General features: G+C 37.6%; 1 protein-coding gene across 2 annotated transcripts in view; it reads left to right on the forward strand.

Moving 5' to 3' along the window:
• The window catches only part of prex2 (phosphatidylinositol-3,4,5-trisphosphate-dependent Rac exchange factor 2), a 512,388-nt gene that overhangs the window by 200,054 nt on the left and 299,303 nt on the right, over nt 1–13,031 (forward strand). The gene's annotated exons all lie outside the window — the stretch shown is intronic.

Here is a 13,031-nt window from a genome sequence, read left to right on the forward strand (position 1 = left end):
ATGTAACACTTATTTGGCATTACTTTCATTCTTTTCAAGCTTTTCAAATCCAGTCTTAATTTTATCAAAAGTACCATTAAATACACAAGTGTATAAACAATAAAAAGTAGATTGACTCAGATGCAATTACCATAATCTTCAATCTGTTTGCTCTAGTGAATTAATTAATTTTGGTTATTTGCATATATATTGTTGTTGCAGTATCATTTCACTACTCAGCTTGGCTTTATTTATCATTTGTTCAGTTAATTCACACATAAAGTAAGGATTGATGTCAGCATCTTCTTGAAGAATTATCAGGTAATCACACACATTAAGATTTTGTTCAGTGAAAAAACAGAACTGTGCCCATATTTATCCAGTTCCTCATAGGAAAACACTGGCACAAATTTAGAGTAAAAGCATTTTTTCAATTTTCATAGTTTAGGAAAATATTCCTAACTTTACCAGGATGTAGGAGAGCTTGCAAGCTGCCCTAACTGACTAGGAGCTACCAGAAGATGGCATTCAGGCAGAGACTGGCATGCACATCCTCAGTGTTTTAGATACATTGGACATCGATGAACTTGTAAAAAGATATTGATTTGACAGAGAGAGAATTATATGTGTAACATTTGTATGTTATGTGATCCAAAATGAAATTTTGAAAGCCCTTAAATGTATGAGGTAATTCACAGATTATACCTTTCCCCACCCACTCTATATGAGGTAATGCTAAAGCAAGATGCATTCATGCAGATTGGGACGTAATGTATATACAGTGATCCCTCGCTATATTGCGCTTCGACTTTCGCGGCTTCACTCTATCTCGGATTTTAAATGTAAGCATATCTAAATATATATCACTGATTTTTTGCTGGTTCGCGGATTTCTGCAGACAGTGGGTCTTTTAATTTATGGTACATGCTTCCTCAGTTGCTTTGCCCAGTTGATTTCATACAAGGGACGCTATTGCAAGATGGCTGAAAAGCTACCCAATCAGAGCACGTATTACATATTAAATAAAACTCCTCAATGATATACGATATGCTTCCCGTGCGGCGCTTCGCATACTTGAAAGCCCAAACAGCACATATTGATTTTTGATTGTTTGGTTGTCTCTGCCTCTCTCTCTCTCTCTGACATTCTCTGCTCCTGACGGAGAGGGTGTGAGCAGAGGGGCTGTTTACACAGAGGCTGTTTGCTTAGAAGATACTGACGCTCCTCTAAAAAATACTGAAAGAATACCTTCACATTGCTGCCTTCCTTGTAGCTGCTTTGTCCGGCTGTGCCTCACATACTTAAAAGCCCAAAAAGCCCTATTGATTTTTGATTGTTTGCTTTTCTCTCTCTCTCTCTCTCTCTGACATTCTCTGCTCCTGACACACACTTTGAAGAGGGATATATGTTTGCATTCTATTTATTGTGAGACTGAACCGTCACCTCTGTCTTGTCATGGAGCACAGTTTAAACTTTTGACTAAAGGGTGTTATTTCATGTCTAGAGGGCTCTAATAATGTTAGAAAATGTATTTATAAGATCGTAAACCGGTTTTCTATGCTCTAACTGCGAAAATATTTAAATTATAAATAAAGAATCCTACTTCGCAGAAATTCATTTATCGTGGCTGAGTCTGGAACGGATTAACCGTGATAAACGAGGGTTGACTGTAAAGATCATCGCCTCCAGTGTGGATGAGCGGGCATATGTAAATTGCAAGTGGTGTCACAGTATAAATACACAGGTGGTTGTGGATGCAAACTGTACTGTAGTATCCATCATATTACCCTGAAGGTAAGTGGGGCAGGATGGGTGATTTGACAACAAAATATAACAGGTACGCCAAGCTCTGTGTTCCATGAACCCTTGGAACATTCATGTTACAGTGTAAAAGCCCAGGAAGGTTAAAAGAAGTAAGGTGTAGACTCTCTGGGCATTGGATAAATAGAGGCTTGCAGAAGATAAGGGGGATCACAGGGAGAGGCACGACACATGACCCTGGAAGATGATCAGGAACACTGAAAGAGTGAGCTTGACTTACTAAATCAGCAACTGTTTTTCAAGGTGCTTCACGTGGTCATAAAAGTGGGAAGGTGGATTTTTTTGAAAGTATGGCTATGTATTGTTAAATAAACCTGCCCATTATCACTATTTACTGTCATTCAATTTGTGTGTCTTGGTCTTTCCATCACAGTTCATTTTAAAGTATTATTTCTGTTGTTCTAGCAAACAATTACTGTATGTGCATCTTAGCACAATATCCTACCTTATTATTTTCATTCTACTTCTTCTTTTAATTTAATTATTATTATTGTTATTATTGCAATGAGGCCTTAGTATTAGTACCAGAAAAATACAATGTGTCATCATGATTTCCAAGGCAACTACAAAATGTCATCATGAGTACCACTTTGCAGCTCTGGGTTTTGTAAAGTCACACTGTCATTTATTCTCAAACAATAACTCCTACTGTTAGCTGGTAGTAAGTGTAGGATGCTTCATAAATACTTCTTATGTCCTACCATTCAAAACATTTATGTTTAAAAGTAAATTAAGCCAGTCGGACCATCACTCTGTTATCCAACCAAGAGGACTACATAAACAGAGCTCCCATGTATTTTCATGTGTACAATAAATTCAGACATAAAAGAAGATAAGTAGACAGCTGACCGATATATTTTAGAACAATATTAATTCTGGCCAAATTATGAAAAATCTCTGGGCTCTTTCTGTTACAGTAAATTTAATTTGTACTAGATTTAGATAAAATGAGACATCCCCCTGAGTTTTCAAGGGTGAATTTGGATTCTTCCATTTGAGTAAGATAAGGTGACTCATGGTCAAGGTAATACAGAATGTCTCAACAGATTTTTCTTTGCATACTGTCATTACATCTGTTATTATTTCAAATAATGTCGTTAAATAGTGTAGATTTGTTATAAAGCAAACTCTCTGACAACTAATGTTTTTTTTTTACGAAAATGATGTGAGTTTAGGACATTTCCTTAACAGAATACTTAACAAGACACCTGCTTGAAAACACTGTTCAAAGTTTTGATCTTTTACTGAGCAGATGTTTGTGTATGATATCTAACGTAAAGATAAATTAATATGTGCAAAGCAACCCTTGACTAACATTCTTATTAAAAGATCCAATTCATGTCATCGAGTATGAAGTAAAATGATAGAATCTCGAAAAGGAAAGGTAAAAATCATTCATGTGTACTTTACTTTAGGGAAGACAATTTGATTACATTTCAAGCCAAATCCCAGAAAAAGGGTCTAAAAAATGTACATATATGTTTTTTTCTTGAAGCTATTGTTGAAAATGCCTTGGATGCTTTGTCTGCTCTTCTGCTGAATCATGCTGTGTAGAAGGACCATGATCTTGCCCTTAACCTACCTCAACTTCACCACTTCACAAGGAAGTTGTCTTTGCCAATTGGAAGTTTGTTATATCACAGCAAGAATCTTTTACTGTCTGAGTTGCTTACTTGGCAGATTTGGTTACTTTATGGATGCGTATAACAGCTGGTTAGGCAGATATCAGGTTTCCTTGAAGAAGTGGAGTGAACTGCCGCCATTCCCATCAGCTTGCTTCATTTATATCCCCCAAGTGACACAATGGAAAGGGCTCTGTCCCTCAGCTTGTGCGACCTTTCTGACCTGGTCCAGCTCCCTGTACTTTCCATTTCCTATCTGAGGCATGTCCTAGGTTTGTGCTTATGGTTCTTTCCTGAAATTAAATGCAGTCAAGGCACTGAGACATCTTGAGTTCTCAGCTCCCTTTTCTGCTGTTCACCCTATGCTCCTAGCAAATTTCACACAAGTAGATGACATTGGCTTTGGCATTTAAATCATCAGACATTCACTTCTGACTGTAAGTGTGGATTTCTGATAAAACTCTGGCTTTGTTCATGTGATAATTTCCAGGGATACTCCTAGTCCTGAAATGAGGTGCCACAAATTGCTTCTAGCTTCATTTTCAAATTGAAGCATTAACTCTGTGTGTCATGAACTAAGTAAAAGGAATGTATTTTATCATTGTAGATTGCTAGTTTACTAAATTACCAATTGAGTAGTAGCAATAAAAAGGGAAATCTTGGTCAAAATTCAGGACAGCTTAAACCATAATAACAAAAACACCATGGTATCTGTCAGGAATGTGTTAATTATTGTCATTGTTGATTTTCTTTACTTCTTAATGCTTTTACTGTTGTTACTTATATCGTTATTTTATTTTGTTAATTTTGTTACATTTTAATGCTGCTAATTTCTTGAGTGCTTTATTTACATTGATATGCAAGTCAAGAAAATCCCAAACTGCTTGGCTGGACCGCAGCACGGAATGTAACTGCCTGCCTTTTTTCATACAACACTCCATTTGAATAATCTGTTGACAAGAGAAAGTCAGCAACTGCTAAGATGTAATTAGCAATAGACCTGGAATATGCAAGTCACAAAACGGGTTTCTTTTTAGAACAATTAGAACAATCTAGACGAGAACAGGCCATTCAGCCCAACAAAGCTCGCCAGTCCTATCCACTTGCTTCCTCCAAGAAAACATCAAGTCGAGTTTTGAAAGTCCCTAACGTCTTACTGTCTACCACACTACTTGGTAACTTATTCCAAGTGTCTATCGTTCTTTGTGTAAAGAAAAACTTCCTAATGTTTGTGCGAAATTTACCCTTAACAAGTTTCCAACTGTGTCCCTGTGTTCTTGATGAGCTCATTTTAAAATACAAGTCTCGATCCACTGTACTAATTCCCTTCATAATTTTAAACACTTCAATCATGTCACCTCTTAATCTTCTTTTGCTTAAACTGTAAAGGCTCAGCTCTTTTAATCTTTCCTCATAATTCAACCCCTGTAGACCTGGAATCAGCCTAGTCGCTCTTCTCTGGACCTTTTCTAGTGCTGCTATGTCCTTTTTGTAGCCTGGAGACCAAAACTGCACACAGTACTCAAGATGAGGCCTCACCAGTGCATTATAAAGGTTGAGCATAACCTCCTTGGACTTGTACTCCACAGATCGTGCTATATAACCTAACATTCTGTTAGCCTTCTTAATGGCTTCTGAACACTGTTGGAAGTTGATAGCTTGGAGTCCACTATGACTCCTAAATCCTTCTCATAAGGTGTACTCTCGATTTTTCGACCGCCCATTGTGTATTCAAACCTAATATTTTTACTTCCTATGTGTAATACTTTACATTTACTGACATTAAATTTCATCTGCCACAAATCTGCCCAAGCCTGTATGCTATCCAAGTCCTTCTGTAATGATATAACGGATTCCAAATTATCTGCTAATCCACCTATCTTGGTATCATCTGCAAACTTAACCAGCTTGTTACTTATATTCCTATCTAAATCATTTATATATATTAAAAATAGCAGCGGCCCTAGCACTGACCCCTGTGGAACACCACTCTTAACATCAGCCAGTTCTGATGAGGTTCCTCGCACCATCACCCTCTGCTTCCTGTGTCTGAGCCAATTCTGCACCCATCTAAAAACATCACCCTGAATTCCCACTTCTTTTAACTTGATGCCCAACCTCTCATGTGGCACCTTATCAAATGCTTTCTGAAAGTCCAGATAAATAATATCATAAGCTCCACTTTGATCGTATCCTTTTGTTGCCTCCTCATAGAATTCCAACATGTTAGTAAAACACGACCTCCCCTTCTGAACCCATGCTGACTGTTCAGAATAACTCCTGTCCTTGTCATGTGTTGCTCAATCTTATCCTTAATAATTCCTTCCATTAATTTTCCTGTGATGCTTGTTGCTTACTGGCCTATAGTTGCTTGGATCTGCCCTGTCACCCTTTTTATATAATGGGATGATATTTGCCATTTTCCAGTCCTTTGGAATCTCTCCAGTGCACAGTGACTTCCTAAAAATATGTGTCAAGGGTTTATATATGTACTCACTAGCCTCCTTAAGAACACGAGGATAAATATTATCTGGGCCTGGTGATTTGTTTGATTTCATCTTATTTAATCTGAGCAGCACTTCTCCCTCTACAATTTCCAAATCCCTCAGTACCTCCTTAGTAGTTGTGTTTACCTCTGGCAGGTTATCCACTTGCTCACTTGTAAACACCTCAGAAAAATGTAAGTTTAGGGCATCTGCTATTTCATTGTCTGTATCTTTTAATTCCCCTTTACTATTCCTGATGAACTTGACCTCCTCCTTAACTGTTCTTTTACTACTAAAATACTGAAAGAATCTCTTGGGGTCTTCTTTCGCCTTATCTGCTATATTCCTCTCCAACTGTCTTTTAGCCTCTCTGATATCCTTCTTAATGGTTGCCCTCATGTTCTCATACGCTACGGTTCTCTTTGCAGTCATTAGTCTTATATGCCTTATACAGCAGTTTTTCCTTTGCAACTTCTTTTTAAATCTTTATTAATCCATCGTGGAGATTTTTTTAGTTTCCTATTACTTCCAAATTTAGGTATGTATCTGTCCTGCATTACATGTAAAACATTTTTAAACCTGTTCCACTGCTCCTCGACTGTCTCCACATTTAAAAGCTTATCCCAGTCTATCCTACTTAGACTTTGTCGCATCTGCTCAAAATTAGCCCTACTAAAGTTCAACTTAACAATTTTAGTCTTTGCATCTGTACTCTTACAAAATACTGAGAATTGTATTACATTATGGTCACTTGACCCTAGTGGTTCAATCACCTCTACACCCTCAATTCTATCCTGATTATTACAGAATACTAAATCCAGATAGGCTTCACCCCTTGTTGGTGCTTTAACATGCTGTGTTAAAAACAGTCGCGATTACTTCTAAAACTCCTGCTCTTGTGCTCCTCCATCTGTAAGTTAAGTTAATATTTGGATAATTAAAGTCCCCCATGACTATAATATCCCCTGTAAACTTGCCTTTTGATATTACTAAAAGATGTGTGTTGAAATTACTGTCTGAATTGGGTGGTCTATAACACACTCCTAAAATGAGACCTTTTTCCCTAATATTTTCCAGGCGAAGCCACATGTCCTCACTAAGATGGGGCTCATCATCCAACTGAAGATGACTTACATTTAATTCCTGTTTGGCATAAACAGCAACCCCACCTCCTTTTCTGTTCTGTCTATCCTTCCTAAAAAATGTGTATCCCTCTATGTTACACTCATCCCCATCTTTGTTATTTAGCCAGGTTTCCGTTATTGCTATAATATCATAATTGTGCTCTGCTACATACAACTCCAACTCACTTACCTTATTTTTGATACTTCTAGCATTAAGGCAAGCTATTTTTAATGTGTTAATCCTTCTATCTTTACGTGTTTGCTTAAAATTTACATTACTATGCATTTTTATTTCTACACCATTGTTTGTTCTTCCATGTATAGATCTAAGCAAAAAAAAACCCTTCTAAAGGGAAAAAAGCTTTAAAAATTCCCACACGGTTCCTTAGAGGCAACCAAAACCCAAGTTTTTAAGAGCAAAATGTATTTTTTTAATTTTAATGTAAATCTCACACCACAGAACAAACCAACACTCTCAACAGACTCTAGCGTTTGCAAAGCACACGTCAGCACAAAGCACACATTCTCAAACGACTGTTATTTGCTTTGAAAATCAGAGAGCTAAACCGATATAACAGTCTACACAAATTGCACAGAATCAATCAATCAATCAATCAATCAATCAACATTTATTTATATAGCACATATTCATACCAAAAAATGTAGCTCAAAGTGCTTTACAAAATGAATAGAAAAATAGAAGACACAATAAAAAATAAACATAAGTCAACATTAATTAACATAGAATAAGAGTAAGGTCCGATGGCCAGGGTGGACAGAAAAACAAAAAACTCCAAAGGCTGGAGAAAAAAAATAAAATCTGTAGGGGTTCCAGACCAAGAGACCGCCCAGTCCCCTCTGGGCAATCTACCTAACATAAGTCAAACAGTCCTCTTTGTATTTAGGGTTTTCATGGAAGGACCTGATGATGATGGTCACTTACTTATGAATCACTTACTAGAGTGCGAATATTTAACAGGAGCCAAAAACCTAAGAGAGAAAATCGAGTCGAGATAAAAAGGCTGCATATCATGAACTAGAAAACCAGAACTAAACCAAACATGTTCACAAGTCATACTAGTTATCTCAAGCCTATCAGGAGTCTTCATGACCCAAATTGTGGCCCCTTTTGAGAGGTGGTCCTAGCAACCATGCAAGGTCTCTTAACAGTCCATTATCCGCCTGCAGAGATTCTCAGATAATGATGTGACACACTTTCTAAGGCATGGAAATAAAATTTAAACACACATATAAAAATAAAGCTTCAAAATTCAGCTTTCAGAATATTGAAGTGACATTTTCTGGCCATCCCCCTGAAAAAATTATCTAAAGCAAAAAAAAAATTAAATGGGACAAAGCAGGTTTTCAGATTCTTAAGAGATATATTGTTGATGGTAATGATATCCATTACTTATCACAAGAGCAAGGCATTCTACCAATATAAAGACAGTGGCTGTTATTGATCCTGTCTTTTTATCCTGGTCATCGCTCATAAATTTTTACTGACTACGTTTTCAGTCAGAACACTACCTGAAAGATTGAAAATCAGCTCTTGTTGTGCTTCCTTAGATTCAGCCTTTGTCAGGTGTTGTTGTTAAAGTGATTGGAGTGATTAAAGTAAGCATTTCAAGAGCTGTAAAATCTCCTATTGTAGGGTCTTTTGTGGGTCTTGCCATGAGGTTTAGTTTCTTGTCTTTTTTTGAATTGGAGTCTTCCATCCATCCATTTTCTAACCCGCTGAATCCGAACACAGGGTCACGGGGGTCTGCTGGAGCCAATCCCAGCCAACACAGGGCACAAGGCAGGAACCAATCCTGGGCAGGGTGCCAACCCACCGCAGGACACACACAAACACACCCGGGCCAATTTAGAATCGCCAATCCACCTAACCTGCATGTCTTTGGACTGTGGGAGGAAACCGAGCGCCCGGAGGAAACCCACGCAGACACGGGGAGAACATGCAAACTCCACGCAGGGAGGACCCGGGAAGCGAACCCGGGTCTCCTAACTGCGAGGCAGCAGCACTACCACTGCGCCACCGTGCTGCCCTATTGGAGTCTTTGTTTTTCTTAAGTTGCTTTGTTTAAGTCATGTTTATGTTAATTCCTCCAATTTGCTGAAATAATTGCTCAGTGTTAATTATTTTATAATTTTATAATTTTTTTTTCTGTTATTTCTCACTTGTCTTATGGATTGGCTCCAGGTACTTTATCCTTATTGCTGCAACTGTGAACTCCTTAAAGCCCATCGTGCCACTGCTTCAACGTAGTGGCATTATATGCATTGAATGTTCTTCTTCTCCTTTTCACTCCTTATATTTCCTTTCCTATTTTGAGTTTGAGTTTGTTTTTTTCTGTTAGAGTCTAGAATTTAAATTTTGACTAGTTTATCTAATCAGAATTAGTATTGGTGTTGTTTTTTGAATTTTGGTCTTTTATATTTATATTATATCTTTTTAATTACCTTGTATATTTAAGATATTTACTTCAGTTGTGACTTCCATTTTGTGCTTTTCTTTAGTACTTTTCTTTCTATTCTTGTTATTTTCAGAACATTTGATTTAATATTTTTTACTTTCATTTATGCTTTATTCAATTAGATTTACAGGTTAGTGTGATTGACTTTTATTAAGGTTGTCTCTCTGCTTGTAGCAACATCATAATGACGTAGTGCTAGCCTAGCAAAAGTCTGAACTAAACACAAGTACTACGTGAAACCTTTTCAGTCATAATGGGTACCCAACAAACATGCTTAAGAGAGCCCAGAACATCACCATGTGATGAATGGACTGGCATCCCAGTCAGGATGGACCTTGTTCCCTTACCTTGCTGGTAGAACTGTATAATAGATGGCCAGGAAGTGAGATGTGATATTCGCCATCCCAGCCAAGAGGCGGGCATGGAGGGGCACTTTGGCAGCTGGAGCACTGGGACTGGCGTCCCAGCAGCTGTGAATAGGAATCCCTTACCTGACTAGGAATCTAAGCATAGTGGATGGATAATCTGGGTAGAAAAGCATCCCAGCAGGAATGGTTAGCAATCCTTTCCTCAGTTGGGATGCCAGAAGAAATACAGGACAGTGAGAGCCTGCCTTCCATGCACAGATCATTTCTCCATGCAGTGTGTGTCCGCATCACCTGGGGGAAGCCCCTATACAGATGCCCAGAGTTGTGGTCTCATAGAGCTACCCTGCTGAGTTCTGTCAGACGCTGCCAGGAGGAGCTATTGAGATACGAATGCCATGTTTCTGGCTGGTTCTTTCTAGAAACAGTGATTTAGGCACCGGAAATACTCCTAGGTGAGGTGTAAAAGGGAGCCCTTCACTTTACCCTGTGAGTCATAATTGGGAGGAAGGAGACAAAGCTCTCTGAGGAGGAGAGGTGGGAAAGGACAGGAGAAGGAAAATAAAGAGAAAGAAGAGTACACTGTATTGAGTAAGAAGCCTGTGTAAAGGAACTTTTTTTAAGAAAAACGGCTGATATTTTTTAACTGGTTTGGTTAGTTAGATGCTAATCAATGATGCTGATTTTAGAGCTATGGCAGTGTAAGTGTAGTGTAGAGTTACACCACTCTTTACCAAATGAATTGTTTCTTAATTTCTTTTTATTTGTGTCTTTCCCAGCTATAATCAATTGCAATAAGATGTTTTGCTGAAGAATAACAATAGAAAGACAGTTAGGAAGAAAGTGGTTTGTTGGGAACTATAATACATAGATTGATGAAAGCAACTAAAATTCCCCCTCCTAACATTAGGGTTTTTTTAAAAAGTTATTTAATAATCAAATAGCTATCACATTGCTCAGGGCTTTTCCAGCTAAATAAATAAAGGTTTCTTTCTTAGCTGTTCGTCTAAAGTATGATGGGCTATGTGGAGAACTGGACAGAATTTGGGTCTCCAAACACAGTACCACTGTTGGTATTTCCTTTTAACATTTTTTTAGTGTTTAGTAAACTTTTACACACCTTTAAATTTTATTTTACAGTGTACAATACAATACAATTTATTTTTGTATAGCCCAAAATCACACAAGGAGTGCCGCAATGGGCTTTAACAGGCCCTGCCTCTTGACAGCCCCCCAGCCTTGAATCTCTAAGAAGACAAGAAACAACTCCCAAAAAAACCCCAGTAGGGAAAAAATGGAAGAAACCTCGGGAAAGGCAGTTCAAAGAGAGACCCCTTTCCAGGTAGGCGTGCAGTGGGTGTCAAAAAGAAGGGGGACAATACAATACACAGAACAGAACAAAACCTCAATAAAAATCTCAGTGTAATCACCTTTTGTTAACAAACTAATTTGCACAGCACACTGAGGGGCACGCTAAGCTGCATTTCTGTTTCTGAATCATAATGTACTCTCCTTAGACTGTTGAATGCCTCCATAATGCAGGTTTTCTTACATATCATATTAAATATACAAAATTAATGCAAGTGATGAATAGAATTTTTTTCAGTTTTCATTGCAGCATACTGTGCAAGGAAATATAGATAATGTTTGCATCCGGAATATTGTAATTTCACAAGTAGAATGTCAGTCTGCCATCTGCAGGTTTTTATTTCCCAGGTGTTAATGCTTATTTGAAAGTACTGTAGTCTCTCAGTGTATTTCAGTCTTTGTAAAAAGAATTGCTTTCAGGCAAAGATCATTTCTGTCTTTCTTTTCTATTTTGTGCATGTACTGTAGTTTTGTAGAATATGAAATATTTGAAATTGGAAATTTGGGATACAGTAATCCGTCTTCGATCGCAAGTAGCAGAGAATGCCAGAGAGAGTGAAAGAGGCAGAGAAAAGCAAACAATCAAAAATCAATATGTGCTGTTAGAGCTTTGAAGTGTGTGAAGCACCGCGCGGGAAGCATATCTTATATCATTGAGGAGTTTTATTTAATACATAATACGTGCTCTGATTGGGTAGCTTCTCAGCCATCCACCAATAGCGGCCCTAAACAAACTGAGGAAGCATGTACCATAAATTAAAAGCCCCATTGTCCGCAGAAATCCGCGAACCAGTGAAAAATCTGTGATATATATTTAGATATGCTTACATTTAAAATCTGCAATGGAGTGAAGCTGCGAAAGTCGAAGCGCGATATAGCAAGGGATCACTGTACACTGGATTTCAAAAGTACCAATACCTTTTTTATTTCAGCTTTTGGTAATGTAAATGCTGACATTAAGACTAAAAGTGATAATTTTTTTCATGTTTAATAAGATCCTGCAACCAACAAGATTTCAATGAAAAAAACAAAAGGATTAATATTATTATTACGAGCAATACCTAAGAAAAACTTCTTGATTATGTACATGATCATTATAATAGAAATTGTAACTGTTTTGATGTGTGACTAGTCGCATTCCCAATTAACTGCAAAGGTAATTTGATTTCACTTGGTATCAGTTGAAGGAATTCTGATTGGCCTCAGAAAACAAATTAGCTGCTTTTAGCTGAGTAGTGCAGAGAAAACTATAGTCGACACATAGCCAAGAAAAGTTTTCTAAAACTTTATTGTTGAAAGGTACACTGCAGGAATGGATTATAAAAAAATATTTTGTGTCATGTGACCTTTGTTGAAAGTGCAAGAAATATGGCACCATAAGCATATTACAAAGATCAAAAAGCCAAACAGCCAACAGAGTTACTGGCCACTTCCTTTATAACAGTTCTATTGCATATCCTGTACAAGTCGAATTAAGTCTGCCAAAGCCACATAGCAAAATAGATAATTACTGAATGAGACCAGGGAGAAACATTATGACCTCAGTTCGAAAAGATATATTTGGCACAAACCAACGTCTGCTTTTCACCAAGAAAATGCATCACTTAAAGTCATATATCGGGATAAACCTAGGTGATTTAATACACAGGCCTATCTTGGACTGATGCTCAGTGATTATTGTGTAGTTGCCTATCGTCTAGTTGCTGACAGAAAAGTGACAGCAATTGGCATCTGATTATCAGCATTCAATAATGTTAGTAACAGCATGGTGAAAAGTATATGATAGAGG

The sequence above is a fragment of the Polypterus senegalus genome, chromosome 5, assembly GCF_016835505.1.
Source record: "Polypterus senegalus isolate Bchr_013 chromosome 5, ASM1683550v1, whole genome shotgun sequence".
Taxonomy (NCBI): domain Eukaryota; kingdom Metazoa; phylum Chordata; class Cladistia; order Polypteriformes; family Polypteridae; genus Polypterus; species Polypterus senegalus.